This window comes from Eumetopias jubatus, unplaced genomic scaffold (genome assembly GCF_037043125.1).
Source record: "Eumetopias jubatus isolate StellerSeaLion01/CBP00866 unplaced genomic scaffold, mEumJub1_p1.0 scaffold_9, whole genome shotgun sequence".
In the NCBI taxonomy this organism is placed as follows: Eukaryota; Metazoa; Chordata; class Mammalia; order Carnivora; family Otariidae; genus Eumetopias; species Eumetopias jubatus.
In genome coordinates, this window is record NW_028274815.1 from 8,142,565 (window position 1) to 8,170,501 (window position 27,937).

At 53.3% G+C, this 27,937-nt stretch overlaps 1 protein-coding gene and 1 long non-coding RNA gene across 4 annotated transcripts in view; one reads left to right on the forward strand and one right to left on the reverse strand.

Moving 5' to 3' along the window:
• The window catches only part of HPCAL1 (hippocalcin like 1), a 107,242-nt gene that overhangs the window by 58,854 nt on the left and 20,451 nt on the right, over nucleotides 1–27,937 (forward strand). Inside the window, exon 2 of one of the 2 annotated variants that reach the window (XM_028099339.2) lies at nucleotides 23,829–23,914. The exons of the other annotated variant lie outside the window; for it this stretch is intronic. The gene's annotated coding sequence lies outside the window, so the exon portion shown is untranslated. The remainder of the gene's footprint in view (nucleotides 1–23,828; nucleotides 23,915–27,937) is intronic. 2 annotated transcript variants of the gene reach the window in all.
• On the reverse strand, nucleotides 478–27,919 carry LOC114205798 (uncharacterized). 2 transcript variants are annotated; one of them, XR_015768895.1, is made up of 6 exons: nucleotides 27,767–27,919; nucleotides 26,236–26,320; nucleotides 21,075–21,348; nucleotides 13,661–13,795; nucleotides 3,877–4,002; nucleotides 478–2,162 (listed from the first exon to the last, which is right to left on the reverse strand). It is a non-coding gene; the product is annotated as an uncharacterized LOC114205798 (long non-coding RNA). The 2 variants fall into 2 exon arrangements; XR_003608472.2 differs by lacking the exon at nucleotides 26,236–26,320.

The window sequence follows — 27,937 nt, forward strand, 5'->3', positions numbered from 1 at the left end:
ATAAGACATGCGGAGGGTGGAGGCCTGGAAGTATCGTTGTTATCATCTGACTGATAATAGAAAAATTAAAATTTAAAGTGATCTAAAGTGACAAGTGACAGGAGCGTTTCTAGAAACCGGAGATTGGGTGCTGGAGCGGATCTCAGCGTAGATGATATCATCACAAAACCCCCTGCAGTTGGTGGGGTTTTAATGTTTCAGAGTTTTTTAAGCCAAGGAAATGAGTAAGGTCTCTTGGTTTCGGAGATGGTGGGAGTCCCTTAGTGTTGGCCACCCCGTGTACCAGCTCAGGGCCTCCGCCACCACAGTGTTGCTTCTTGGGTGAGCCTCTGCCACCCTGGGGCCCTAGGCCCTGGGAGCGGTCCTTCCTTCCTTCCCTCCCTCCCTCCTTCATCGTCCTAGATCGTCCCTCTTACTCACTGGGCCACGTCCTTGAGGTCACTGGGGCAGAACACCAGAGCCCAGGAGATGCTGGACTGCATAAAACTCTTCCTTTAATTAGAAAAGTTATGTAATACAGTACATAACATACATCAGAAAGTTGGCGGGATATAGGACAAAAAAAAAAAAAAATCACTGCTCGTGGCCTTCCAACACAGGCACCACCCCCGCCTCACCCCGTGTGTTTCCCTCTGGCCTCGTTTGTCTGCATTACGAGGGTGGCCCCTGCCTTGCAGGGTTGCCTGTTGACCCCTGACCTGACCGTTCTCACGGTCTGTACAGTCATCATGGGGAACTGTTGCTCCTCACAGTTTTATGCAGTGCAGGATGCAGATGCCCTGCCCTCTGGGAGCCGCCCATCCAGACCAGAGGCCCAGTTTGAATTGAGCAAGGCTTTGGGGCACAGCTGCCGGGCAGGCCTGTGCTGGCTCTGAGTGAAGTACAGCTTCAAACCAGACCTGCCCCATAGGAGTGCGCAGGGACACAGACACGGGTATTTAATTCAAAGACAATGCATGGGACAGGAATTTACGTAGAGGCGGGAGCAGAGAATTGAGGCAAGTGGGTGTTGGGAGGAAAGGGAAAGAATGTTTTGGACTCTGTGCATCTGAGAAGGCTTCTTGGAAGAGCCTCTTGGGAGGGCCTGGGAACTGAGTTGAGTGTCCACAGACGGAGGATCTGACAAAGGGGAGGAGGGCAGACCATTCTGCCCGATGGCATAGAGGTGGCGTCCTGACTCCGCCACACCCACCAGAGTGGTCAGTTCATCACCCAGAACCGGTTGCCTTGAAGTGTTGAATGGAAGGGTGGGCAGACAGGCAGGTGTCTGTGTCCATGCGCTGGCCACACAGGGGTGGTCTTTGGGAGATCTGGGCCTAGAGGGTCTTTGGGAGGATCCGGAGGGATCTGGGCCCAGAGGTCTTTGCGGGGGTGGGGGTGGGGGTAGATCTTCCCTAGTTAGCTGTCTTTAGGGAAGAAAATCCTACAAGAACAAAGAGGTGGGGGCAGGGGGTAGAGAAGTCCTACCCGTAATCCCAGCTAAGAGACAACATTCTGGTGCCTGTCCTACCCCCAGGAGGACGCCCCTGTGGTACATAGTCCTATAGATGGAATTTTGTACATGAGATCATTCCTTAGGTACTGTTTCAAGACCTATTTTTTTTCATTCAGCGACGCTTTGTTGTCTGTAGAATTCACCAGGCTGGATGGTATCAACAAGGAGCCTCTCCTGCCTGGGCATTCTGCCGCTCGTCCTGGGGCTGGGGTCTTGGGGGTTTTTCTCGTCCCCGGAGCTGTGTGTCAGAGGTGTCGGGGTGAAGAAGGAAGTACACAAGCAAACTGGGCAGAGGGCATGGGATCGACGGCCACCCTATTTCATAGCGTGCTGGAAACTCAAGGCAAGGCTGTCTCAGATTGACAGATTGCAACCACCCCGTCGTCATTCACGGTTATGACAATGACTCCGTTGTTGTTTGCTGGGACGAACGTGAGTTCTGAAGTCAGAATCTACCTGACGGATGGAAGCCCCCCGTTGTCCTCTTCACAGCTCTACGATCTTGGGCAGGGTGCTGACCTTCCGACTGTGGTTTCGCCCTGGACACAGCACCCCCCTCGGAGGGGTCCAGGAGAAAGTGAGACCCAGGAAGATGTCTCCATGCCAGCGCCTTACGTGTACCAGGTGCTCAGCAAACGTTGGCTTCCTTTCTGCCCTTCTTCTGTATCTGGGGAGAAAAAGGAGAATCAGTTGCAAAACTATCAGTTAGTGAAATAATTAGGAGAGTAGTTGGAGAGAGGATAAATATTCCTATTAGCCATGACTGCTTATTAATATATAATTTGCAAAGATCCCATTCTTGTGCTGAAAATGTTATGTTGGGGGTCATACAACTGTGTACATTTGTCAAAACTCACTCAACTGTGTACCTAAAAGGGATGAATTTTAGCATATGTAAATTATACCTTAAAGAACTTGCCTTCACCAAAAAAGATCCCATTCTTAATGCCGATAAGGCATGTGAAAATACCCAGGTCTCGCATTAAGGGGAAATGTGCCTGATCTAGAGGAAGAAAAAAAAAAAAACCCCGACATTTAAATTTTTTTTGACATTTAAATATTTTGCTATTGTTATTTTTTTCTCTTACTACAAAAGATAGACATGTGAATTCAACAGGTGTCTGTTGAATGCCTACTCTGTGCCAGGCACTGTTTTAGGCTCCGAGGATACTCCTGAAACATAAAGTAACAAAGCTCCTACCTCAAGGACGAGGCATTTAGTGGGGGACCGACATGATAATCGAGCAAATTCCATCATGTTGGGAAGGAGTTGAACAGGGTGATGGGGAGTGGGGGCTTTGGACAGAGGGGCTTGCAATCTGAGATAAATCAGTGGTGGCAGACCTCATTAAGAAGGTGATATTTGAGGGGCACCTGGGTGGTGTGGTCAGTTGAGCATCTGACTCTTGGTTTTGGCTCAGGTCATGATCTCAGGGTCGTGGGATCAAACCCCAAGTTGGGCTCCGTGCTCAGAGGGGACTCTGCTTGTCCCTCTCCCTCTCCCTCTGCCCCTTGCCTCACTCATGCTCTCTCTCTCAAATAAATAAAGTCTTAAAAAAAAAAAAAAGAGGTGATATTTGACCAAACGTGGGGACTGCTGCGGGGAAAGATGGTCCAGGCGGAGCCATTGCCAGACCCAAGGTGGGAGTGGGCCTGGCAGGCTCACAGGGGGACGGGGAGAGCAATTTTGGAAATAATCTTGCTTAGCCTGGCAGGGTAGCCCCGGATCACACTGCCTTATAGTTTCTAGTCTCACGAATGTCAGAAAATGCATGTCTCATTAAAGTTTGCTGTAATGAGACTCTATTTTTTACATACTGCATCGTAACCTGTTTAACATAACTTATTAAAAACGTTCTTCCATTTTATTAAAATCATCTTTTGTGGCCCCAATTTTGCAGGCTTTGGCCATATTTCATTCCTGGCCAAGCCTTACTTATTTAACAAACACCCTGCCATTCTGCACTTGGTCTTTCTAGAAGGCACCATGGAGAGATGGGGTGAGCTGGACAGCAGAGGCTGCACCCGCCCACCGTGGATGGCCGGTGGGAGGTGGCCGAGCTGAATCACAGCTAAAGCACGGTACCCTGTGTGTCCAGACCTGCTGGGCACTAGGGATTTATTCTGTTTTTTCCACCGCTTTAGCGCTTCAGCTGGAGAGGTGTATGGATAGGACTTGAGAATGTCACTGCCCTACTGCTCACAGGTGAGTTTGGACTCTGGCACCCGAGTGCCTGGCCGGGCTGGACCCCTCTCCTGATCCCCCTGGGGGCATGTCCCCTTCCCGTCCTGTCTTGTGCACTTCACTTCTCCTGGTCCACATCGAAGCCCACCTCCTGGAAGGTTCCCTTTGTCTTGGCTCACATCATGCTTCCACCTACCTGAACGTTGTACTTGGAGAGTATCCAGCAGATTAGCAACTTCAAGGTGGGGCCAGGGCCAAGTTATTCACCATTAACACACGAACCAGGCCTGCTCGCCTCTCTCCCTTCCATTCAGCCCTGGCGCTGGGTTTGGCACCGAAATGCAAAAGTGGTTATTAGGGAGTTCTGTTCTGAGGACCTGTCAGCCCAGTGTGGAAGGTAAATGGATACACACGTAAGAACATTCGAAGTCCTCCTGGGCGCAGCAAGCTGCCCTCTGAGCGGGGGGTAGGGGGGCACGCAGAGGAGAGGGTGTCTGAGCAACTACAGAGAAGGGGGCTGCTAGAGAGGAGCCTCCTCCTCACTTGGGGCTGAAGGCCTTCACTGAGCCAAGTGGTCATTTCCAGGCCTGTGGCCTCCTGTCAGCGTGGATGCTGGAGGCCAGGATGACGCTGGCTCTTTGGGGTAACTTGCTCGGTTTCAGGGCTCTCTATGGGATTTGTGACATCATGGGATCCTGAGGTTGGATGCAACTGCCTGAGTCCCCTGGCATTTTCCAGTATCAGCTCTGCACCTGCCTTACCCACAGCAGAGTGCAGGGAGATATAATTACATATTTGGGGTTTTTTTTTTTGTTTTATTTTTTAAAGACTGCTTTGAACGGAGGTGTGGGACTTCTTTGTGTGAATAATCAACATTTCCAAGGTGCTCAGGGCTGGGGAAGTTTGGTCGCAGCTGTGTTTTACCCCCTGCTCCCAAAGTAGGGCGCTGCCTGGTCCAGGACCCAGTGGCTGGGGTGAGGCTGCGGTCCGCTAGCACCTGTGCTGGAGAAGCGTGTCCTTCAAAGTATTTTTGGTCTGGTTATATATGTTCGGTGCTCACTGTGAAGAAGGTGAAAAATGCAGAAAAAAAAGCAAATCGAACCCCCTTGTCCTGCAATGTAGAGAAATCACGGCTAACAGGTGGGCCGTTTCTTCTAGCCAGTGTTATTTACGGATAGGGCGGTGAAGGGACATATACCACGAATCCCCTTCACATCCCACCTTCCCGGTTAGTGCTATGGCACTAACTTAAATTTTGATGGCAAATCACAGAAGGTTCTGGACGTGGACATGATTCAGTCCAGCCTCTTGTTCCACGGGAGGCAAGCCTTGCGCCCCTGGCGCCCACCTGGGGAGGTCAGGGGAGAGCGGGGTGTGAGCCTGGAGCCACCATGTGACCTCCCCACCCACCCTCCCTGCCTCGGGGAGAACGTTCGAGTCTCCAGCACACAGGCCGCGCCTGTCCGCCTGCACAAGTCAGCAATTCCAGGGACAGGATTTGAAGTCCGACCCCGCTGCTTCCCCAAGTCCGACCTCCTTCTTTCCGTTTGCAAAATGTCCTTCACTGTGTGTTTCTAGAAAAACTGGAGATGGGCGAGGTGTTAGTTGTGGGGGTTACTCTGATGGGGTGCGGCCCCGGGAGGGGGTCTGAGGGCGGCCACCCGTGAGGACACACAAACCGGGCTCCTTTCTTGGGCAGCGGGGCTGTGACTTTGCCCTCGGACTTCAGCAGGGCACAGTGGAGGCTCTGGTGGTGGGGGCTGAGCAGTGGTGGCCAGAGGCCCCAGGGATGGTGGCATGACCCTCCCTGCAGGCCTTGAGCGGTGGGACCACGGTGGCCCCGGACGGCTCTCAACAGGTGCCGTGTGGCTCTGCCCTGACTGCGTCAGCATCTTCACTCGCCACTGCGTATGACGTGGTACCTACGTCACAGTGGCTAAAAGCCAGGGGGCCACGGAATACCAGAAGCTCTGCAAGGTGGAAAGGATGAGCTGAAATGTAACAGGGTTAAAGGCAGGCTTTGCCCTGTGGTTTAAGTATAGATTCGTTCATTCACGAGTGTACAGGTTTGAGAAAAACATGAAAAGCTGTGGGAGGTGGGCGCGCGCCCTGGAGTCAGCAGCTCCTGCCCGTCGGTCCGGACAGATTGCATCACAGCCCTCGCGCTGCAATCAGGAGCGGGCCCAACTTTTGGGCAAAATCTCTTGTAAGGGAAGGTGGACTCCCTGCCCCGGGCCCACCTGGAGGTCCAGATGGGAAGTGTAATCCCTGCAGACTGCACAATTTTAACTGCGACCCTGCCCCCGCACGCCGAAGGGGCCCGTGGAAGCTGCTGGTGCTGCTCCCCTTGGCCACGGTACACTTGCAGTTACAAAGAAGGATCTAGCTCTCAGTGAGGAAGTGCTCAGGTCTGGAGACACCGGGCTCCTTTGCTCTGGGCCTGGCAGGAAGGTGTGTGGGCAGGTGCGTGGTGGCAAAGCCCCGGGTCTCAGCCTGCCCTCTTTGTGGGCCCAGTGGCCCGTGAGAACCAGAGAGGATCTGGGCAGGGGTGCTGCTGTGGGCGGGGCGGGGGTGGAGGGGTGTTTGCTGTTTGCGTCTTGAGTACACCCAGCCCCTATGCTTTTTCCAGACAGGCCACCCGTGCCGGAACAAGCCTGCGGGCACCCTGACTGTGATCCACCCAGGTGCCTCACACACGGGAGCCAGGGGCCCTGACCGCAGCTGCCCACTGACTGTAGTCTGTCCGTGGGGTGCCTGGGCCCCGAGAGCCTGCGTTGCCCCTGCCTGGCTGAGGGAGCTTCTTGGGAAGTCCCTGGCAAAGCCGCTCCCTATAGCCCACCCCTCTGCATTTCCTCTCTCTGTCTCTCTCTGTGTGCATGGCTAAGTCTTATTCATCCTTTAGGTCTCTCTTTAGATGTCACCTCCTCTAAGAAGCCTTCCCAGATCCTTAGGTAGGGCTGTAGGCCTCTCAGTGCCCACGGCCGCCAGCCTCCTGCACTCACCCTCCTCATGGCACATGTCACATTGCCCCGGAATCTCCCAGCAGGGGGCCTGCTGCCGTCTGTCTGCGGCGTCTTGGTGCCGCTGATAGGGCCCACCTGGGAGGTGCATCCAACTATGAAATAACCAGATAGGCCCTTGACGCAAGCAAGAAGCCACCTACGGCTCCTTTAAGATTGAAGGTGGTGCTTTGAACAACAATACAGCCCCTGTCCGCTGAGCCCGGGGAGAAGTCTTGCCCAGGGACCTCGAATCTCCCTTCCCACTGAGACCAATGCCAGCCTCCCACCTTCTCCGGCCCAGGCTTTCGGGTCAGGAGGGTTAAGTGACAACGCAGGTGTGACGTTCTCTCTGGACTGTAATGTACGCGGTGTGGAGCGGATTGTTCCGTCCCCCTCGTGGTTTGACACTGGGTGTCGACTCCACATCATGCAGGACTAAGCTGTGGTGTCTGAATGGGGTGTCTCTCCCGATCAGATGAGGGCCCCCAAATGTGGGGGGACGAGCGGGTGGAAGCCGATTGGAAGCATTCACCTGAGGCAGAGCAAAGGAGCTAGAAGTCTACTGAATACAGCGCCGGGGAGCGCGGGCAGGACCCCCGAGGAGAGGCCTTCTGCCAGTGAGGCAGTGGGTGGGGCCTGTTTTTATTGTTTTTTATTTTTTTTAAAGATTTTATTTATTTATTCATGAGAGACAGAGAGAGAGAGAGAGGCAGAGGGAGAAGCAGGCTCCCAAGGAGCAGGGAGCCCGATGCGGGACTCGATCCCAGGACCCTGGGATCATGACCTGAGCCGAAGGCAGACGCTTAACCATCTGAGCCACCCAGGCGCCCTGGGGCCTGTTTTTAAAGGGGGAAAATGAGGTGGTATGGCAAAGTCTGGAATTCTCCCTTTATTGGTAACTGTTTCTGGTTGTAAGTAGCCCATGGGTCAGTTAGGGCCTATGGATTTTTTTCGAGGGGGGGGCAGAGGCAGAGGGAGAGAGAATCCGTAAGCAGACTCCACGCCCAGCGCAGAGCCGGATGTGGGGCTCGATCTCACAGCCCTGGATCATGACCTGAGCCGAAATCAAGAGTCTGACGCTCAACTGACTGAGCCAGCCAGGTGCCTCAGGGCCTGTGGGTATTTTGAGGTGGGTCACCTGATGGGCCTGTCTGTATTCAGCCAGGTGGTCACCGTGGGCCCTTCTACCTTCCATAGCTCAAGCCTGTTGCCTCCAAGCAGCCTCTAGTAAGGGACTGCGTTTGTCAGCCTCCCTTTGCTCTGAAGAACTGGGTGGGGGTTGACACTTTTTGTATAAACTCCCTGCCCAGGTTCCCTGTGCCACCAAAACCTCACGTCCGTAGAGCTCTCTGATGGAACGTTTGAGACTTTGGTGTGCAGAAAAGACCCCATCTTGTGTGATCTTAAAAAATAAAAGGGAGGAGGTTTGTCTAGGTGGCTCAGTCGGTTAAGCGTCTGCCTTTGGCTCAGGTCAGGATCTCAGGGTCCTGGGATCGAGCCCCGCATCGGGCTCCCTGCTCAGCAGGGAGCCTGCTTCTCCCTCTCCCTCTGCCCCTCCCTGCTCTTGCTCGATCTTTCTTTCTCTCTCTCTCTCAAATAAATACATAAAATCTTAAAAAAAAAAAAATAGGGCTCAGAAGGAAATGGCCACATGCCAAGTCCTGCAGTAAGGGCCGGGCTTCCTAATCCATGTCATAGAGCGGAGGCCCCGGGCCGCACACCCTGGCCCGCGTGGGAGGGGTGTCAGGTGCATGTGCCTGCTGTCACCGCTGAGTGTGGTGTCCACAAGCCAGCCACAAAGACTGCACATCTTCCTGTTCCCGCCCAGCCACACAGCGGGCCCCTGCACAATCAACGTGAGTCCTCAAGCATTGAAACTCAGCTTCCCAGAGCCCCTCCCTGTTGAAGAGAAGCGTGGGGAGTGTGGGCTTGCTTGTGCAAGACGTTCTCAAGCAGTGGGCGCGTGGGCTGGCTCTGCGTCCTGCAGGACCGTTGGTCCTTTATTTGGGAAGGAGGGGCGTGCTTCCGTCAGGGAAGTCCTTGCTCAGGGCAAGATTCTGTCACCAGATGAGGGGCAAACAAAAACACGGGGGATGTATCTGCGTCAGGGGCTCTCGCCCTCTGTACTGCTGAGGGTCTGGCTGCATCATTCTTTGTTGGGCTGGGGAGGGCTCCTGTTCCCTGGAGGAGGTTCAGGGGCATCCTTGGCCTCCACCTACTAGATGCCAGGGGGTGATCCCCATGCCCCAGTTGTAATAACCAAAAATGCAGACACTTCCAAAAGCTCCAGGGGGGCAAAATCACCCACAGTTGAGAACCACTAAATTTTGTGTGTGTGTGTGTGTGTGTGTGTGTGTCTATGTGTGAACGTGCCCACATACACGTGCACTCCTTTTTGCAGGTAGTTGCGGATGGGCAAGCTTGCTCTCTGGCCAGAATGAGCTTCCTGTTACTTGCCCTTACTCTTAAAAACAAATCTCCCTTTCATACACAGACAGCGGAGCAGCTACTGATCTCCACCCTGGGGGGCGGGGGGGGCGCAGCGTGGAAGAGGTGGGGGCCCTCAGGCTGGAAGGTCATTCATTTCTTCAGTCAGGTCAGAAAGCCACTTCTTCCCCCAAGGAGCCGGGGAGGGGCTGGAAACCCCTCACAACAAGGGTTGTTCTTGCACAGACCTGTCATGGAGGGGCAGGGACAGAGGGACGAAGCCCCTCTGCTCACATCACATGAGACAACTAACTCCGCAAAGAGAAAGTGGTTAGTTTTCATTGCCCACGCTGACCCTGCGGCTCTGGGCCCGGCGGTGTGCTGGGCCCCAGCGGTAAGACCTCAGTCCAACTGTCCCTTTGCTTGTGGGGCTCTGGATGCAGGTCAGCAAATCCCAGCAAAGCGCAGCGCTGTAGAAGTGAGCGCCCACCCGGAGTTTGGGGACCTCCCAGTAGGAGGGGCCGAGAGCTGGGGTCTGAAGGGAGGGGGGTTCTCTGGGCACTCAGGGGGTGTTCTAGGCAAGCACAGAGCTTGGCACTCAGAAAAACCTCCCAGGCTCTCCTTCCTAACTGTGACCCGAGCTGAGCAGACGGGAATCAAAGATCTAAAATTGGAGGTATGACGCTATGCAAAGACCCAGCTGCAAGTGACCTCCGCTGAGCACCAGGACGTGAAAGTACTTTGCAAATGTCCTCTCTTGCCATCCCCCGAAAACCCATCAGGGCACCTGGGGCGCCAGGAGGCGAGAGCCTGACCCAGGACTGCCTAGTGGTGTGAGGCCGGCTGTGCTGTGATCGATCCAGGTGGTTCCTCCTGGTGGCCCCAGCTGGGAAATGCAGTGTCCCCCCACCCCCAGGCTGAACCCTGGAGGTGTCCGGGCCCAGAAATCTGCATGCTAGCTGGCAGGCCAACTCCGGGCTTGTGTCCCTGGGCCGGACGGTGACTTGGCCCCTGGGGGGAGCAGTCAGGGTCAGGAGGCGGTGGGTAAAAGACCGGTCCTTCAGTGCAGACGTGCTCTGCACAGAAAGCCCCACGTCTCCCAAGCCAGGCCGGGCTGGGCTGTGATTTTCCATCTGATGCTAGGCTGATGTCACTCGTGGCTGCAGAATGGAAAGCCGTGTGGGCAGGTCTCGGGCAAGAGCTGTCTACATGGGGTGATGGTGGAATCCGGTGTCTGCTCCGCAGAGCAGTGTCACTAATAGGATTCGCTGAGCCTTTGGGGTGTTTGTGGTGTGGTGGCTGTTGCAGGAACCGAGGGGCTGCTCATTTGTGGGGAATGAATAATTTATTTGTGTTTTCAGATGACTTATTCCTTCATCATAGATACAGTGGCCGAGCTCGGCATGCTGTGTCGGCTGCTAAGTGGCTTTAGCGGGAGAACTGGCCTTAATCTCCACAGCTCTGGGCGCCTGTTTCCTGGCCCTTGGTTGCAGGCTGCATTTCAGGAGAGCCAGATCTGCCCCCTTCTGGGCACTTTCCTTTCTGTCTGTGGGGGTGCTTTCTCTGCTGGTCGACTGCTTTAGGAAGTGTGCCCCCCGCCCCTGAGTACTAGCTGGCCTGGGGGTCTTTAAGAGTCCAGGCTGTGTGTGGCCACAGTCGCCCTTGAAAATGTCCCATTTGCACCAGTGCTTGTGCCCAGGTTGCTTACCCCCACGGCCCCCGACACCAGCCTTCCTGTCCAGCCCACCAAGCCCATCTTCCTCCAAGCCCATGCCCAAGGGCCCACCATGGCACCCTGTTGCCAAAATCGACGTGAAGCCCAGTGTTGCAAGCCCTCCATGATCCGGCGCTATCGTTCCTCTGCAGCTCCACCTCACATCTCTTCTCTGAGCTGCCGGCTCCCTGAGTCATTCGTTAAACATTGATCGAGAGCCCCCCACACCCCAAGTGCCATGCAGGGGGATTGCTGGGCGACGTGGGAGCAAGACCCTGCCCTCTGAGCCTTCCATCCAGGGGGGTGGGGAGCCCCAGCAGATGGGTTATGGGCAGGCCTCCCAGACCCTCAGGGCCCTGGGGACGGTGGGGAGCAGGGAGGGAGGCTTCATGGGAGGGAGTCTCAGAATTGTTGGCATCTTTAACCTGCCACACTTGGTGGGACCAGGGCCTCCAGCGCTGAACCACCGGGGTTGGGGGCGGCATGGGACCACCAGGGGCTTCAGTGGGGTTGAGAGGCCGGCGCCTGGAGCCTGGCCTGGGGGGACTGCCCTGTGGGCAGCCTGGCCCAGAGCCGCTCTGTCCACCCATCCTTCCCGCCTTTGCACAGACCCCCACCTCAGGCCTCCCCTTTGTACTGCCGTCTGCTTTCACTGCTTAATTACCCTCATATACTTCACTGTGCCTCTTTCCTTGATCCCCGAGGGCAGAGTTAGGTCCCTGGCGTCCCTGTGGCCAGTGGGGGAAGCGTGGCCTACAGGCCAGCTAGTCTCAGTGGGCGCAGTACTGCCTGGCTGTGTGGCCTTGAGAAAGTGGCTTCCTGTTTCTGAGCCTTGGTTTCCCCATCTGTAGTGGGGGGCGGTGACCCCAAGAGTGTGGGACGAGGTGTGGGTGTGCCCAGAGGTCCTGAGGTAGAGCTTTAAACGCTGCATTTAGACTCCAGGGTTAGGTGTCGGGGCTGGAAGAGCATCCCTTCATTGCTTCCGTGGTCCTCGAAGCTACTTCCAGGCGCTCAAGAGCAGGAAGCAGCCCCAGAAGGAGAGGTGACTTGCCTAGGGCCACACGGCAGTACATCAGAGTCCAAATCTGACACTCTTTGGGCCCCGTGCACGGGAAGGGGTGCTTGGTACCCCTCCACTCCAGCGGTCCCGGTGCTCTGAGTACCTGCTGTCCCAGAGGCATCCAGGCGGGTCCAGGGACAGCCTGTCAGGGAGTAGGTCTCCTGTCCTCTGCCACCTGGCCACCACCGTGGTTAGGAGAGGAGGGGTCTTTGGGATGGCAGGCACAGTAAGGGTGCCCCTCACGCCCCCTCCCCCCAGCGGGCCTGCATCTAGAGAGCGGAGGGCCGGGGCGTACCCACGCTGCAAGGCTTCGCCGCCTGTCACCTGGTGACGCCTTCCTTGGGGGATCCTGCTTAGAATGACACGCCCTCTTCCCCTCAGCCCACAGCACCTGCAACATGGGGTATGAGCCACGCACGGGGGCCGCGAGCCCTCTGCGCCCGCGTGGCCGCGGGGTGAGTGCATGGAGGAATGCCTGGCAGAGGGTCAGGCCAGCTGGCCAGAGGGAGCTCCCACCTCAAGTCTGGGACCAGACTCCTCCCTGGAAGGAGCAGCCGCCTTGAGTGGGCAACACCGGTCGGACACCGAGTAGCCTCCTCTGGCTGTGGCATTGCCTCAGCCCGCTTCCCTGAGCTGGAGTCCGGAGTCCACGCTCCCCTCCTCTTCCTGGCCCTGTGGCTCCAGGCAAGACCCTGGGCCTCGGGCCTGAAGTGGGACTGACTGCCGTGCCCGCCCCGGCTGGGCTCATGCGCGTGGACCCGTGGCTGCCGTTCGCGCTCTGTGGAATTCCTGTCTCTCCCGCACCACGGGCTTTCGCGGGAAAGGGCAGTCTTGACGGTCTGGCCCAAACCTTTGCTCTCCTCCGACATCATGATTAAAAAAACTCTCAGGATGCTTCAGGGAGAGGCCTGTGGCCGGGCCCATGGGGCACCTGGAATCTGCATGTGCCCAGCAAATCCAAGTGCCTGTGTCCCTCCCGGAGTTTGGGCCCTTTCGTCCCTGGCTCTGTGCTCTCGGGCGAGACCCTTCTTGCTCAGCTGCAGAATGAAGGGGCTGGACCACACACGCAGCTTCTCTCTTCTTTTTCTTTGTTCTTCTTCTTTGCAGCTGAACCTTTTCCCTCCAAGTGAAATCACAGACAGAGGTCCCTGTACAGGGCACACGAGGTGGCTCTGCAGGGTGGAGGGACGCCCGGCTGCTGGCCCGGGTCCCTGCAGCCCAGGCCTTGAGACACGCGAGGCTTGTTCTCCGGTGGATACACAGCAGACAGCGACGTGTCTGTGGGCGGAATGGGCCCCCAAATAGAAACCGTGTATTTCATGTCATTTTCTCCTGTAGTTACTCCATGAAAATAAGATTTCCACAGCCAAACACACGGCAGGGAGTCAGGCATGCCGTTACACCCCCTTAAAAATTGAGCACACAAATCTTAGTCGCAAAGATTGAAGTAAAATAAACCGGTCAGGGATGCCTGGGTGGCTTAGTTGGTTAAGCGTCTGCCTTCGACTTGGGTCGTGATCCCAGGGTCTTGGGATCGAGTCCCGAGTCGGGGCTCCTTGCTCAGCGGGGAGCCTGCTTCTCCCTGCCTGCTATTCCCCTTGCTTGTGCTCTTTCTCTCTCTCTCTCTCTGACAAATAAATAAATAAAATCTTTAAAAACAAACAAACAAACCAGTCATACGTTAAAGGGTCTGAGAAGTCCTGCAATAAAGAAACCAAATTTAACTTTGTGGCAGGGAGTAATTTGCACATTTACGTGACCGCAGACCATCTCTTACCTTTTACATCCCGTGAGGCACAACACCCCAAACTAATTTTCCTTGGAAGACATTTTTGGGAATACTTTTTGTAAATGAGAGCAGGAAGATGAAGACATTTCAACACTTAAAGGTCCTTCAGCAGAACAGTGAAGCCTGGAGGAAGAGATGCAGTCGTGTTTACCTTCTGAAGAATATAAGGCATCTTGCATCAGTTCGGACTCTTTTGAAAGCGATGGAGAAAACGGTCTCCGAGTGGGTTAAAGCAAACAAGGAATTTAATATTTTGCAACACTGAGGAGTCCAGGGTGGACTGGGTGGGGACACTGCCGCCTCAAGGACCTCCACCGCTGTGCTCCCCTTGTTCTCCGAGCCCGTGTGCTGTCTGAAGGCCCACCTGCCGTGGCTGATGAGGATCTCCAGTCATTCATGGTGTCAGGACAGAGCGCAATGGGAGAGAGCCCCGTCTGTGGGGGGAAAGTGAGGGAGCGCCCTTTGGGGCCAGCGAGTTGGGAATGCAGGCAGTGTGGACCCTTAAGAGACACTGAGGATTATTATAAGAGGAAATCGATGCTGGGGGGCGGGGGGCACACCATCCAAATGCCATTTCCCTGGTTCCTTTTTCTGTTGTGCTCGCGGGGCTAGGGGTGGGGGAGTGGGGGGGGCAAGTCTTAGAACCTGCGCTAAAGGTCTGGGTGGAGACAGGAGGAGTGGGGGGTGTTGACCAGTTCCCCTGTGCGCTGGACAAACTGGAGAGGGACCCGTCATTGGTGGGGGGAAAGGAAGACAGAGGCTCTTCGAAGAAAGAGCATGTCTGGCTGCTGAACTCCCCTAGGCTGGAAATGTGACCCTGGGAGTTTGTCCTAGCAGGAGCGCCCCCGAGAGCTACCCCAGCCCTTCACTTTGCCGGTCCCCCTTTTCCTTCCAGATCTCTGAGAATCTCTGTCTTTGCAAATGATCACACACAACTCCTGGCCTCTGAGGCTTGGTTCTGAGATGCTCCTTATTGCTGGTGCTCGCTGACAGGTGGCATAAATTAATATTTATTGTAAAGAGGGGAGATACTTCCCTTACAATCCGAGGTGGTAGTCTGAGCGATTTCCCTTCCCCCCACCATGACAGCCATGGCAGTACTTTATGGGTATTCAAGTGCAATCTGTGTGTGTTAATTTTTTTTTTTTATCTTTTGACCCTTTTCACTCATTTTTCCTGCCCCCCCCCCCCATTTATGTCTTGTTACTGGAAGGTCAGCCCTTTTAAGGCAGGGTGCTTGACAATACTCAGGAATCCCCAGTGCCTGGCGCAGAGTAGCTCCTCATAAATCAGTCTAGCAAGCGGATGGCTGATGCGGGGAGTTGCAGGCTGGGTGCTGGTTACACAGGGCCCTTACTTCGTGAAAATTCACATCCCTGGGAGCCTCCCCCGACAGATGTGACAGCCATGCTCAGGTGAGGAAGTTGGGGTGCGGAGAGGTTAGCCAGCCTTGGGGAGGTCAGGGCTGAACTGGCCTGCTCTCTTCCCACCGGAAGACACCCCTGGGCTATGGCCTCAGCCAGGTAGGGGAATGCTGGGAAGCCACCGGTCCTGCCCAGGGTGGACCAGGGACGGATGCAGGGATGACTGTGGGTACTTCGCTTTCTGCTTGGCTTTTCACTGAAGTTTAACTTGTGTGCCTTAAAGTGCACATTTTCGCAAGAGAAGACGGCTGTGTAACCTGCACCCAGAAGCCCCCCCACGACTTTCTAATCATTACCCCCACCAAGCGTAGCCGGTCTTGATTTCCATCACCACGCGCTCATTGTGCCTGCGCTTATTCTTTTTGTAAATGGAACCATACAGCATGAAGTATTTTGTGTCTGGCCGCTTCACGCAGTGCTCTGTCTGGAGATGCGTCTTTGTTGTGTCACTGAGGTTCATTCTGATGGCTTGTGGTCTTCTGTCGCATGAACACACCAGTTCATTCACCAGTCTATTGCAGATGGACTTGGGGAGTTTCCAGCCGGGGCCGTTACAAAGCCTGTTTTTCGGTGGACACGTGCCAGTCTTGCTGTTGGGAACAGAGCAAGAAGTTGAGTTCCTAGTGCATGGGGCGTGTGTGGTCATCTTTGGTAAATACTCAGAAGTTTTTCAGAGCGGTCCGAGGTGGATTCCTTTGGTTTTGTGACAAGATCGCAAACCCCTGGAACGGCCGTGGGGGCTACCATCAAACAGTGGGCACACTCGCTGGAAGTTGGGGTGCCATCGGCCAGGGAGCTGGTGCCAGGCCACGTGCGTGGCTGTGCCAGGCTCAGGATGTCCTTCATTGTCCTACTGGGCATCCTTTCCAGCCCTGCTCCCCTCCGTGAGACCTGCGGCCTGGGTGGTCTTACCCTCTGGAGGGCACGCAGCCCCTCTCGGTTCTTGAACTGAGCAGTGGAGGAAAATGCCTCTCCCGAGTGGCTGTTGTGGGAAATGTCTGCGTGAAAGTATTCAGTAAGCATCTGCCCTAATACCTGGGGACTGCGGTGGAATTAGTCATTCCTAAAACTGCAGTCAGCTCCGACATAGTCATAATCCAAAACCCATCCATCTGGACTTCAGACCCCACTATATTTTCCTCCCTCGGGGACTTTGCTCTCTAATTAAGTTAGATTTCAGGATATATTAAAATAATTTGTCAGCTCTTGAGCACACATCCGCCCCTGGTGTGAGCCAGCAGGAGAGGCCGTTCGGTTTTCTGCAGATCCCAGGCGGGGCGGGAAGTCTGTGTCTGGGTGTGAGGAGGCTCATTGGGCGTGGAAGGAAGATGCTTTTCTAGCTGTTTTCCTCAGGACTGGCCAGCAAGGACAGTGGGCACTGTGTCCCTCCATGCCTGGGTCCAGGAACTGACCCCAGAAAGGCCCCCAGAACTGTAACTCCTTAGGTGGCGCCCACAGTGCCCTGGGGCGGGGGCGGGGGGACTGCCTGGGCCATTTCAGGAGCTGAGTGGAGTGTTCAGTGGCACCTCCCTCTCTGAGTGTGTATCCTGAGGGACTGCCCCCCGCCCCCACCTCGCTCCCTGCTGTGCATTGGATCACTCCCTTGACTGCAGAGAGATCCAGTGAGCTTGTGTCTGTGGGCCCACCCTGGACGTCTGGCACACACCTGAGCATACCCCACTGGCTGTGGGCTCCTCAAAAGTGGGGCTGTTGTTCTTGCACCTAACACACATGTTGAGCACACGGACAGCATGTGTGTGGAGTGCATACTGTGTCTGTGGTGGGGGGCTCCCCGGGGCAGGTCTGCAGCACGTTCCTAGGGGTCATGTCCCGAGATTCGAGGCCACCAGGCTCTGGTGGGAAGCCCTGCACTTTGCCTCCTTGCTCCTGTGAGCCTGCTCTTTGCCCTTCTGTCCAAAGACCTTGACTTAAGAGTCCCTTTTTTTTTTTTCAACAGCTTTGTTGAGACATAACTCACATGCCATATAATTCACCCATAAAAGTACAGGATGCACAAATAAATAAAATCTTTAAAGTAAATAAATAAATAAAAATAAAATAAAGTACACAATGCAGTGGGTTTTAGTACACTTACATGTATGTGCAACCATCCCTACAGTCAATTCTAAAATATTACCATCACCCTGAAAGGAAACCCCATACCCTTTAGCTGTCGCCTTCTATCTCCCCATCCCCCGGCCCTAAGAAACCATGAATCTTTTTACTGTCTCTATAGATTTCTTATTCTGGACGTTTTATATAATGGGATCATGTCATATTTATCCCTCTGTGTCTGGTTTCTTCACTTAGTATGATCTTTTCCAGGTTCTTCTATGTTATATGTCAGTATTTCATTTCTTTTTAGGGCTAATTAACATTCCACCGTATGAATACACCACGTTTTGTTCTCATTCATCTGTTGATGGACATTTGAGTTGTTTCCACCTTTTGGTTATTATGGACAATGCTGCTGTGAACATTGTGTACGAGTCTTTGTGTGGCCACGTGTTTTCACATCTCTTGGGTATCTACCCAGGAGCCAAGTTTCTGGGTTACATGGTAACTATATATATGTTTAATCATTTGAGGAACTGCCAGACTGTTTTCCAAAGCAGCTGCACCATTAAATTCCCAACAGCAATGTATGAGGGTTCTGATTTTTTCAAATCCTTGTCAACGCTTGTATTGATCTGATTTTTCGATTCTAGAAATCTTAGCGGGTGTGAAGTGGTATCTCAACGTGCTTTTGATTTGTTTCTCTCTAATAACTAATGATGTTGAGCATCTTTTCATGTGTTTTATTGATCTTTGTATGTCTTCTTAGAGGAATGTCTATTCACATCCTTTGCCCATACTTTAATTGGGTTATAAGTCTTTCTATTGAGTTGTAAGAGTTCTTTATATATTCTAGATACAAGTCCTTTATCAGTTATATGATTTGCAAATATTTTCACCCATTTTGTGGGTTGTCTTTTCATTTTCTTGTCTGTGTCCTCTTGAAGCGCAAGTCTTAAATTTTGATGAATTCCAATTTATTTATCTTATCTGGTTATTTGGGCTTCTGGTGTCATATCTAAGAATCCTTTGCCAAATCCAAGGTTATGAAGATTTATGTTTTTTTTTTTTTCCTAAGAGTTTTGTAGTTTTAGCTCTTACATGTAGTTCTCTGATCCATTTTGAGTTAATTTTTTATATGATGTGAGGTGAGGGTCCAGCTTCATTCTTTTGCATGTGCCTATGCAAGTCGTCCCAGCACCCTTTGTCTACAAGATACTCTTTCCCCATCTGCTAGTCTTGGCACACTTGCTCGAAATCAGTTGACCAAAGATGTGTGGGTTTAATTATGGGTTCTCAATTCTATTTCATTGATCTGTATATCTGTCCTTGGGCCAATACCATGCTGTCTTGATTATTATTGCTTTTGTAGTAAGTTTTGAAATTGAGGCATGTGAGTCCTATATTGTTCTGCTTCTGCGGGATTTGTTCTGGCTGTCCTGGGTCCTTGCAATTCCATATAAAATTTAGAATCTTGTCAATTTCTGCAAAGAAGTAAGCTGGGATTTGATAGGGGAATGTATTGAATCTGTAGATTAATTTGGGGTGTATTGCCTTCTTAATAACGTTAAGTCTTCTGATTCATGAACATGGGATAGTTTCCCAATTATTTAGATCTTTTTTTCCAACAATATTTTATAGTTTTCAAAGTATAAGTTTTGCACTTCTTCTGTGAAATCCATTCCTATTCTATTCTTTTTGATGCTATTGCTAATGGAATTGTTTTCTCAATTTCATTTTTGGATTTTTCATTGCAAGTATATAGAGATACAATTGATCTTTGTATATTGATCTTATATCTCACAACCTTGCTGAACTGTTAGTTTTTTTTTTTTTTAGTGGAATCTTTAGAATTTTCTATGTATAAGATAATGTTATCTGCAAATAGAGATCAGTTTACTTCTTCTTTTCTAATCCTGTACTTCTTTTTCTTGCCTTATTGGCCTGGTTAGAACCTCTAGTATGTTGTTGAATAGAAGTGGTGAGAGCAGGCATCCTGTCTCATTCCTCATCTGAGGTAGAAAGCATCTAGTCTTTCACCATTAAGTAGGATGTTAGCTTTGTCAGGTTGAAAAAATTCCCTTCTACTCCTAGATTATTTAGTGTTTTTGTTTTTTTTTTTTTATGAAAGTGTTGGATTTTGTCAAGTACTTTTTCTGCATCAGTTGAGATAAGCATGTGATTTTTGCTTTTTATTTTTATTGATATGATATCCTACATGAATGGATTTTCGGACGGTAAACCAACCTTGCATTCCTGAGATAAATCCCACTTGGTCATGGTGTGTAATTCTTTCTATTCTTTATGTTGCTGGATTTGGTATGCTAGTACTTTGTTGATTTTTTGTTTGTTTGTTTTTGCGTCCATGTCCATTATAATGACACTGGTCTATATATTCTCTCTGAAGTCTCTCTGGTTTTGATATCAGGGTAGTACTGGCCTTAAGACAAGTTGGGAAGTGTTCCCTCCTCTTCTATTTTTTTGGGAAGAATTTATGAAAATTGGTATTGACTCTTCAGATGTTTGTAGAATTCAGCAGTGAAGCCATCTGGGTCTGGGCCTTTTTGTGTATGAATAATATTTTGCTTGCTAATTCTATCTATTGCCTTGTTATAGGCATTTCAGACCGTCTCCTTCTTTATTTCAGATTGTCTATTTTTCTTGAGTAAGGTTTGGTAGTTTGTGCCTTTCTACTGCCTTAGATTCTTATAAGCATGTTTTTTCTGCTCTTTCAGTCATTGTTGACATTCACTGAGCTCTTCCTGTGTGCCAAGCACCTTTTTGTGCATTAGCTCATATAGTTTTTACAAGAACTTGATGCACTAGGTAGGGCAGTTATTGTCTCCATTTTACATACCTAGACACTGAGGCAGAGAGAAGTTGAACAATGGGTCAGAGCCACACAGCCGGGCAGTAGTAGAGCTAGGATTTGAGCCTAGGCAGTCTGGCCACACAGCCCTGTCTGCTGTCCTCCCTGTTCTCCTGAGGCCCTGCTTTGTGCTAGCACAAGACTAGGTCAGACCTGGTCATTGCCCAAGTCACTCCCCAGAGACCCCAAACCTAAGAGAAAGGGGTATCTTATGCCCGACATGAGCAAGGGGCTGGGGAAGTTGGAGTGTCAGGAAGGGCCCCATGGAGCAAGTGATGTGTGAAGCAAGCTTTGAAGGAGGGTCCAGTACAGGGGTGCATGTCGCTGAGTTGTGAGTGAGCCCCTTCCGGGGCTTTTGTCTTCCTTGTCTCATCTCTCCCAAGTGCTTAGCAAAAGAGGCTCACAGAGAACCTTCCCGTAGGGTGCTGATGCCCTCTCCCCACCGGCAGGGGTTTGGAGCAGTGGGGTTGCGCCCCGTATGTCCGTTTGAATCACCAGGCCTCCACCGTTAGCTCTTCTGGAGAGGAAGGAGGCAGACCATTTGCAAGACAATTGCTAGACAGAAATCAGGAGCCACCAGGCATAACTCAACATAATTATTTCTGCATAATGACTTCTGCTGCTTGATTCAGTCTTGAGCAATGACTGTAATCTTTATCTGTCACAGAAAGGCTAGTGGCTGGGGAGCCCCTGTGGCTCAGCGATAGAGCCAGGAGGAAATGTGCAATTTGAGTTAATGGAGTGTCCCCAAGCAGCTGGGGAGCCAGAGCCTCCAAGGCCTCTGGAATGATGGACCCTCCTTCGGCGAGGAAGCCTGATGGCAGAGCCGGCCCCGTCTCTGAGGGGATGCAGCCCGCAGGCTTTGTCAAGGATGGGGGAAGAGAATGACAGAGATGACAGGGCGTGTCCAAGTCACAGGGCCACTTGGCGACAGGGGCACACCAGGTCTGCTCTCCTACCACCCAGTACTTGCCCCATACGAGCTGGTGTGTGTCTCAGTGGGACAGGAAGAGCTGTGGAGGAAGGTGTCTGTGTGGACTGGAAATGTTCTCACCTGGCACTCAGGGCCCTGAGCTGGTCGCTGAACACGTTGATTGTTGAGGGCTGCCCCCGGGAGGCTGGAAGTGGTAGGGCCTTTGTAGTGGGCAGCCAACTGACCTTCACCCAAGCGCGGTCCAGCGGCATGAATCATGCAGTGTGGTGGCTGAGTGGGTCCTGGAGGGGAGGGTCTCCCTGAGAGGGCTGGGGGAGCACCTGCTCTGGGTCAGAGCGCCCCTGACCCAAGGGGGGTGCTTGCTCACTGCATTCCCCCAGCCTCCTGGAAGCTCCTGTGATTGATGGAGAGAGCAGGCATGGGTTGAGGAATTTGCATTTTTTGGCATCCCACTTAGCCATGTCTGACCATGGCAAGTGTCCCCAAGTATGTTTGCCTCTCTGTAAACTGGGGGTTAGGATGGGCTTTCTCTGCCAGGACTGTTAAAAGGATAGGATGATAAAATTACCACTGGACACAGGCGTCTAGCACATTCTGCTGCTGGCTCTGTTATTGGGTTTTGCAAAGGTGACCTTGGGGAGGGCCCTTGACCCTATCTGGGCCTGATTTCCCTGAGTGTCAAAGGAGGGCTTACGGAGCTGCGAGATGGCTTAGCTAAGATCATGGACTTAAAGTGCCTTTAAAAAATATGGGACAAGGGGAGTGCAGAGGACTTTTAGGGCAGTAAAACTTCTCTGTATGATACTGTCACGGTGGACATACATCATCATACACTCGTCCAGACGCACAGAAGGTACACCACCAAGAGTGAGCCTTAATGCAAACTATGGATTTGATGTGATGATGTGTGTCGATGTAGGTTCAGCAACTGTAATAAATGTGCCACTGTCTTTGGTTGATCATGGGGAAGGCTGCTCAAGTGTGCTGTGAGTATTAAACTGCTCTCAAAATAAAGTCTAGGGGCACCTGGGTGGCTCAGATTGTTGGGCATCTGCCTTCAGCTCGGGTCACGATCTCCAGGTGCTGGCATCGAGCCCCACATCGGGCTCCCTGCTCAGTGGGGAGCCTGCTTCTCCCTCTCCCTCTGCCTCTCCCCCTGCTTGTGCTCTGTCTCTCTCTCTCTCTTAAATGAATAAATAAAATCTTAAAAAAGTCTATTTTTTAAAAATATACATTATATAATGAAATAAAATATATACATAAAATATCTTAAATATCCGTATATACATATATATGTGTGTCTGTAGACACACGTGTGTGTGTGTGTGTGTGTGTGTGTGTGTGTGTGTGTGTGTGTACAGTGCTGTCTAAAAGCTCAGTGACCTTCCAGTGAGAATTTCTGGTGGGAAGATGTACGGCTTTTCTTTCGAGGTCTTAGATCCCAGCAGTGACTTTAAATAATGTAATTGGCATAGAAGTTCCACATTGGTGAAACGGGATAGAATTTTAACTCTGGAGCCAAGTGCACTCTGCTTCCGGGAACGTCTGTGCGATGCCTTTGGGGGCCTTCATTTGTCCACCATTGATTACTTAGTGAGTGCCGTTGCATACCAGCCGCACAGGAGCAGAGACTGTGCCCCCCCTCCCCCGCCCTCCCAGAGCTCAGAGTCAGTTGGAGGAGATACAGTCCGGGGGCCATATTTTCTGGGGTGAATGAGCTTCTTGGCTCCCGTCCTCAGGACCACTCCAGTGAGTGTGTATAAACCGTGATCATTGCAGGAGATAACCCACATTAGGAGGCAGTAGCTGGGAAGTGTGTTTAGGAAGGAAAATGGGGTCTCGGGTGAAGAGACGCATGATGGGGGACTGGGGGTTGAGGAGGAGCCAGCCAGAGGGGAAGGCGGGTACCCCGGGGTGTGATCTGGGCTCCATTCTGGCTCTGCCACTTGGAAAACACATGCCGTTGTGTGAGTAGTTAGCTTTTCTAAGCCTCAGTTTCCCCACCTGGAAACCAGGGTTAGTCATTATGCCTACCACATAAGGTTGATGGGACGATTGAATTGGCTAGTGCGAATAAATGCACAGAAAGCTCTTAGCACAGCCCCCGGCAGCCTAGGGACGGTAACCCTGAGAATGTTTTAACTACATGCCACGTACAGGGTGCAGCCCGCTCACAGAAAGGGGTAAAGGAGGTCAGCCATCCGCCAGCCATGCAGGCAGGGTGTGTGGAATGTGCCCGAAACTGGCGGTGTGACAGTTGAAGGTGGGGTGGGGGAGTGGTCGGGGCAGCCAGGATGCCCACAACGTGTGGACTTCTCTTCTCATGGTGACCGACCGTATGACTGTGAGCCGTGGGCTTGAGGTTGGTGATGCCTTCTGGCCGTTTCTGCGTGCAGGGGTGGGAGCTTGGCTGCAGGAGCCCCTGTGAGCCCGTCCTGTGCCAGGTTGTGGTGTTCACAATCCCGGGGACTATATGGTGACCCTGTGGGTCAGAGCGTTGGGACGGACCACGGTGACTCAGTGATGCCACCGCCCAAGCCCTGGGTGTGCAGACTGCAGAGGCGAGAGGCCACCAGCCTGGCGTGGCTTTTGCTCCAGCATATGATAGCTGGTGCCCTCACCCACGGGGAGGCCTGGGTCTCCCCGGGAGACCTCTCTCATCAATACTGCGGCGGGCTTTCCTCCCTCCCGGGGCAGCAGGTCCATATGCTCTGTGGCTGGACTGGGCCCAGGAGCCAGGGCTTTCCTGTACTCCGTGTGGGGCTCACAAAAGCTGTGGTCCCCCCAATAGGCACACAGAAGCAACCAGAAAGGCAGTGGGCTCTGGGCCGGGGGTGTACGCACCCTAAGTGACCTGTTGTTCCTCTCTCCCAGGGCATGGTCTAGCAGCCCCCACAAGGTTGTGGAACCCGCCCCCGGAGCTTCTAGTCCTGACTGCCTCCACCTCCCCTTGGCCTCGGGTAAGTCACTTTGGGAGGTCAGAGGGGCCTGGAAGCAGGGGAGGACCTGTGGGTGGGGTGGGGGTTCTGCCACTCTGTGGGGTCCTGCCTGTGGCTGGCGTGTGGGGATTTCACCTAGCTCAGTGGGAAGAGACCAGGAGTTGGGGACGGCCTGCCTGGCACACCCATGAAGTGGTCGGGGAAACTGAGACTCTGGGATGCAAAGAACCCACCCAGGTCCCATGATCATCTCGGTTCTCGCCAGAAGCCGGGCAGGTCTTTCTGGGAGGTCATTTGGCCTGGGATGCTTTGACTTGGGAATTAGAGCATTCCTGGAAGCTTCTATCTCCCAGGCCCTGCCTACCTCCTACCCACAGGGAGGAAGAGCTCCCTTCCCAGGGCCCCAGGGCTGAGCCTCCCCACCCCCACCTCCCTCCTCCCCCAGGCCTCGCTGGGGCCTCGGAAACCTCGGGTTCAAACGCCCTCTTCTCTGGCCCCACCCCTGTCCCCCCAGACTTTTCTCTGGCCCCTCGGGACTTCTCCCAGCCCCTCCGCTTTGCTGCCCTTCCTGCCTCCCCTAGAGACTGGCAGCCCTTTCTCACTCACAGCCCCATGCGCCTCCTGCCCTCCAGCCTGGCAAGGCCCTCACCAGGCCTGGCCCCCAAACCTGGAGCTGGCTGCTTTCCTCCCGGGGAAGGGGTCAAGTCCACGGAAATCAACATGACCTACCAGCCCTTGGTCTGTTTGAATCCAGCACCCTCCTGGCCCCGTCTCAAAGCACTGCCTGCCTTGGGTTCCGGGGAAGCTCTAATGATAGCAGAGGACCCGCAGTGTTCGAAAGTGCCATCCAGCCCCCAGGCCTTTGCTCAGTGGTGGCTCTGCTTAGACCACCGTCCCCTTTCTTGGCCATCCCGTACAGCTGAGCTCAGGGGTGGCGTCCTTTCTCAAAGCCTTCGTGACCCCGGGCCTGAGCCCATTGCTTGCCCTCTGGAGGCACTCCGTAGGGCTCTCTTGCCACCAGGTGGCTCCCCCACCGGGAAGTGCTGACTGAGCACTGAACAAGCCCCCCCTGGGGGGCCCAGGACCCGGCCCGCCTCTGTTGTGCTGTCGGTCGCTCCTGCCGAGCTCAGGGTTCGGCTCTGTGCCCGGGTGAGGAAGGAGGTGGTGAGTGGGAGAAAGGCCTCTGCCCTTGGGTTTGTGCGGTCTGGATCCCGCTGGGCCCACTTAACAGCCTCCCCGCCTCATCTGTAAGAGGGTCAGTCACGCCTCCCCCTTGGGGTGGTTGCAAGAGTAGAGGTGTGGGGAAGCCTCAGCTGCCCTACAGCCCTTCTTCCTCCTCCTGCCCGGCTTCTGGTGATTATTACAGTGACTGCCATTAGCCATCGGCCCTGCCCTGCTCTGCCTGGCCCACCCCGGTACTGTGAGCCCCAGTCGAGGCCAGGGGTGTGGGGTCTGTGGCCAGTGGCCACCGGGTGGGTTGAGGCAGCATCAGGGAATGGGCCCTGGGGGCTCAGCCCTGCAGGGTCAGGCCCAGCCCAGGAGAGCCCGCCTCAGAGCCCTCGCAGAAAGTCTGGACTTTTCTAGGCCTTCCAAGCGTGCAATTCTCACCTTCCACCCGGAAGGAATCACCTTTAAGTCTCAGCTGAGAGGCTACGATTTGCACCCAAAACCTGCCTTAATTTCCACCTTAATTAACCACCCCAGGGTTGCTGGGTGCCCAGCACTATAGCCCTGAGGGGGTCTGAGGAGGCTGAGGGGGCTGCAAGCCTGGGGAGGGCAGAGGCCAAGCTGCTGGTTTCGTGTGAATACCCTCAGCAGATGTGAGTGTGTGCAGGCAGGTCAGACCAACAGACTCCCGGCAGAGCCCCCAGATAGCACAGCACGTCCCCCTGCTCCCTGCCCCCCCAGGAAGCCTGCATCCCTTGGGTATGGGGGGTCCCCCCATCTCTTGTTTGGATGTCCTTCCTGATCTGTCCTCTTCACCTTTGTGAAAACGCTCCTGGGGTTGCCTCTGCCTCAGGGGATAGATGAGCGCGGAAAGTGCAGCTTTCACTACTAGTTCGATCTCCTTCCGCCAGCTCTTTGGGAGCTGGGAGATGAGAAAATGGGGCTGTGTGTTACCCGGACCTTGTCTGCGTGCAGGCACACCTCAGGGACGCTGCAGCCTCCGTTACGGACCACAGCCATAAGGCGAATATCCCAGTAAAGGGAGTCAGTGAATGTTTTCGCTTCCCAGGGCATATAAAAGTTATGTTTATACTATACTGTAGTCTCTTAAGTGTGAAATAGCATTATGTCTAAAAAAAAAAAAAAAAACAAAAAACAAAAAACAATGCACATACCTTCATTTAAAAATACTTCATTGCTAAAAAATGCTAATCGTCATCTGGGCTTTCAGAGATTGGTCATCCCTGATCAGAGCATCCACTGTAACAAATATAATCATAATGAAGTTGTTTGAAATAATTGCAATAATTACCAAATTGTGACACAGAGACACGAAGTCAGCAAATGCTCTTGGGCAATGCCGCTGATAGGCTTACTTGATATGCAGTTGCCACAAACCTTCAGTTTGTAAAACATGCATTATCCGTGGAACACTTGGGAGGCTCAGTCAGTTAAGCGTCTGCCTTGGGCTCGGGTCACGATCCCAGAGCCCCACATCGGGCTCCTTGCTCAGTGGGGAGTCTCCTCCGTCTGCCTGCTGCTCCCCCCCCGCTTGTGCTCCTTCTCTCTGACAAATAAATAAATAAAATCTTTAGAAAAAAAAGCGTTATCTGCGAGGTGTAAGAAAGCAAAGCACAATAAAACCGAGGTATACCGGTATATGCATCCCAACTAGAGGCGGGGTTGGGGTTGGGGGAGGCTCCTGGCCAGGTAGGTCCTGCTGAGGCTCGTAGCTAGATGTCAGGATGCTGGAGCAGGCACAGGGGCCCAAAGGGGGGCCGAGGAGTGTCTCTTCCCAGCCCAGGGTTCCAATGCCCACAGCCAATGCCTGCTAACCCCCACCACCACCAAGAGATGAGGAACTCTGGGAGTCAGATGATAATTCCCGGCACATCAATATCCTTAGCCGTGGATGTCCTAGGTCAGGTGATGGCAAATGGGAGGACCCCTTCTCTTTGCTCCCAGGTACTGGAGGAGAAGCACCTGTGTGTGACGCCATGGGTTCCGGCCTTCCCCGCAGCAACCCTGCGTTTGTTTACTTAACGGATACTTATTGATCACACACTGTGCCAGGAAGCGTCTAGGCTCTGGGCTTCCAGTAGAGAACAAACCAGAATAAAGCCTGGCCCCGGGGACCTTGCATTCTAGTTCTGGGGGGAGAGAGACAATGAACTCAATTAGAGAAAAAATCAAGTAGGACAGGAGAAGAAAGAATGTGGGTTGGGGTTTCAGCTTGGATATCGTACTGGGGAAGGCCTCGCTGGGAAGCGTGTTGGGGAAAGACCTGAAGGAGGGGAGGGAGCAATTTTATATCTGAGGAACAGCCAGTGCAAAGGGCTTGTGGCAGACATACGCCCGAGTCATTAAGGAGCAGCAAGAAGATCAGTGTCACTGTGGGGGGGGGGGGGCAGGTGCAGGAATAGATGGCCAGGCAGGTGGGATGGGAGGGGGTGTAGGTCATACACAGGGGCAGGACACCTGCAACGCTAACCCGATGAGCAATATGGGTGATACCACGGTATCTCAGTGCTGCCAAAATCAAACTGTACAGGGCACCTCCTCCGTCCTTTAAATAGTGACCCCCTCCTCAGAAATCTCATAATTGTTGCTCACAGAGATTTGTCTAGCCACAGTTCTGCTGGGAGATGGTAGGTGAACAGGGGCATGGAGATTGGGTGGAATAGGAGAGCATGACGCCAGACTAACCTTTCCTCTGGCTGCCGGGCTTGCAGCCCGCGGAAGTGTTGCTCGTCTGCAGGTCCCAGTGAGCCATCCACGGGCCACTCTGAAGTGGCCTGCAAAGTAGAAACGGCGCCAGTTTTGAGGCAGGGCGTTGGAAAGGGGAAATCCTTCCTGTGTTGTAAGTTGAGGGTTATT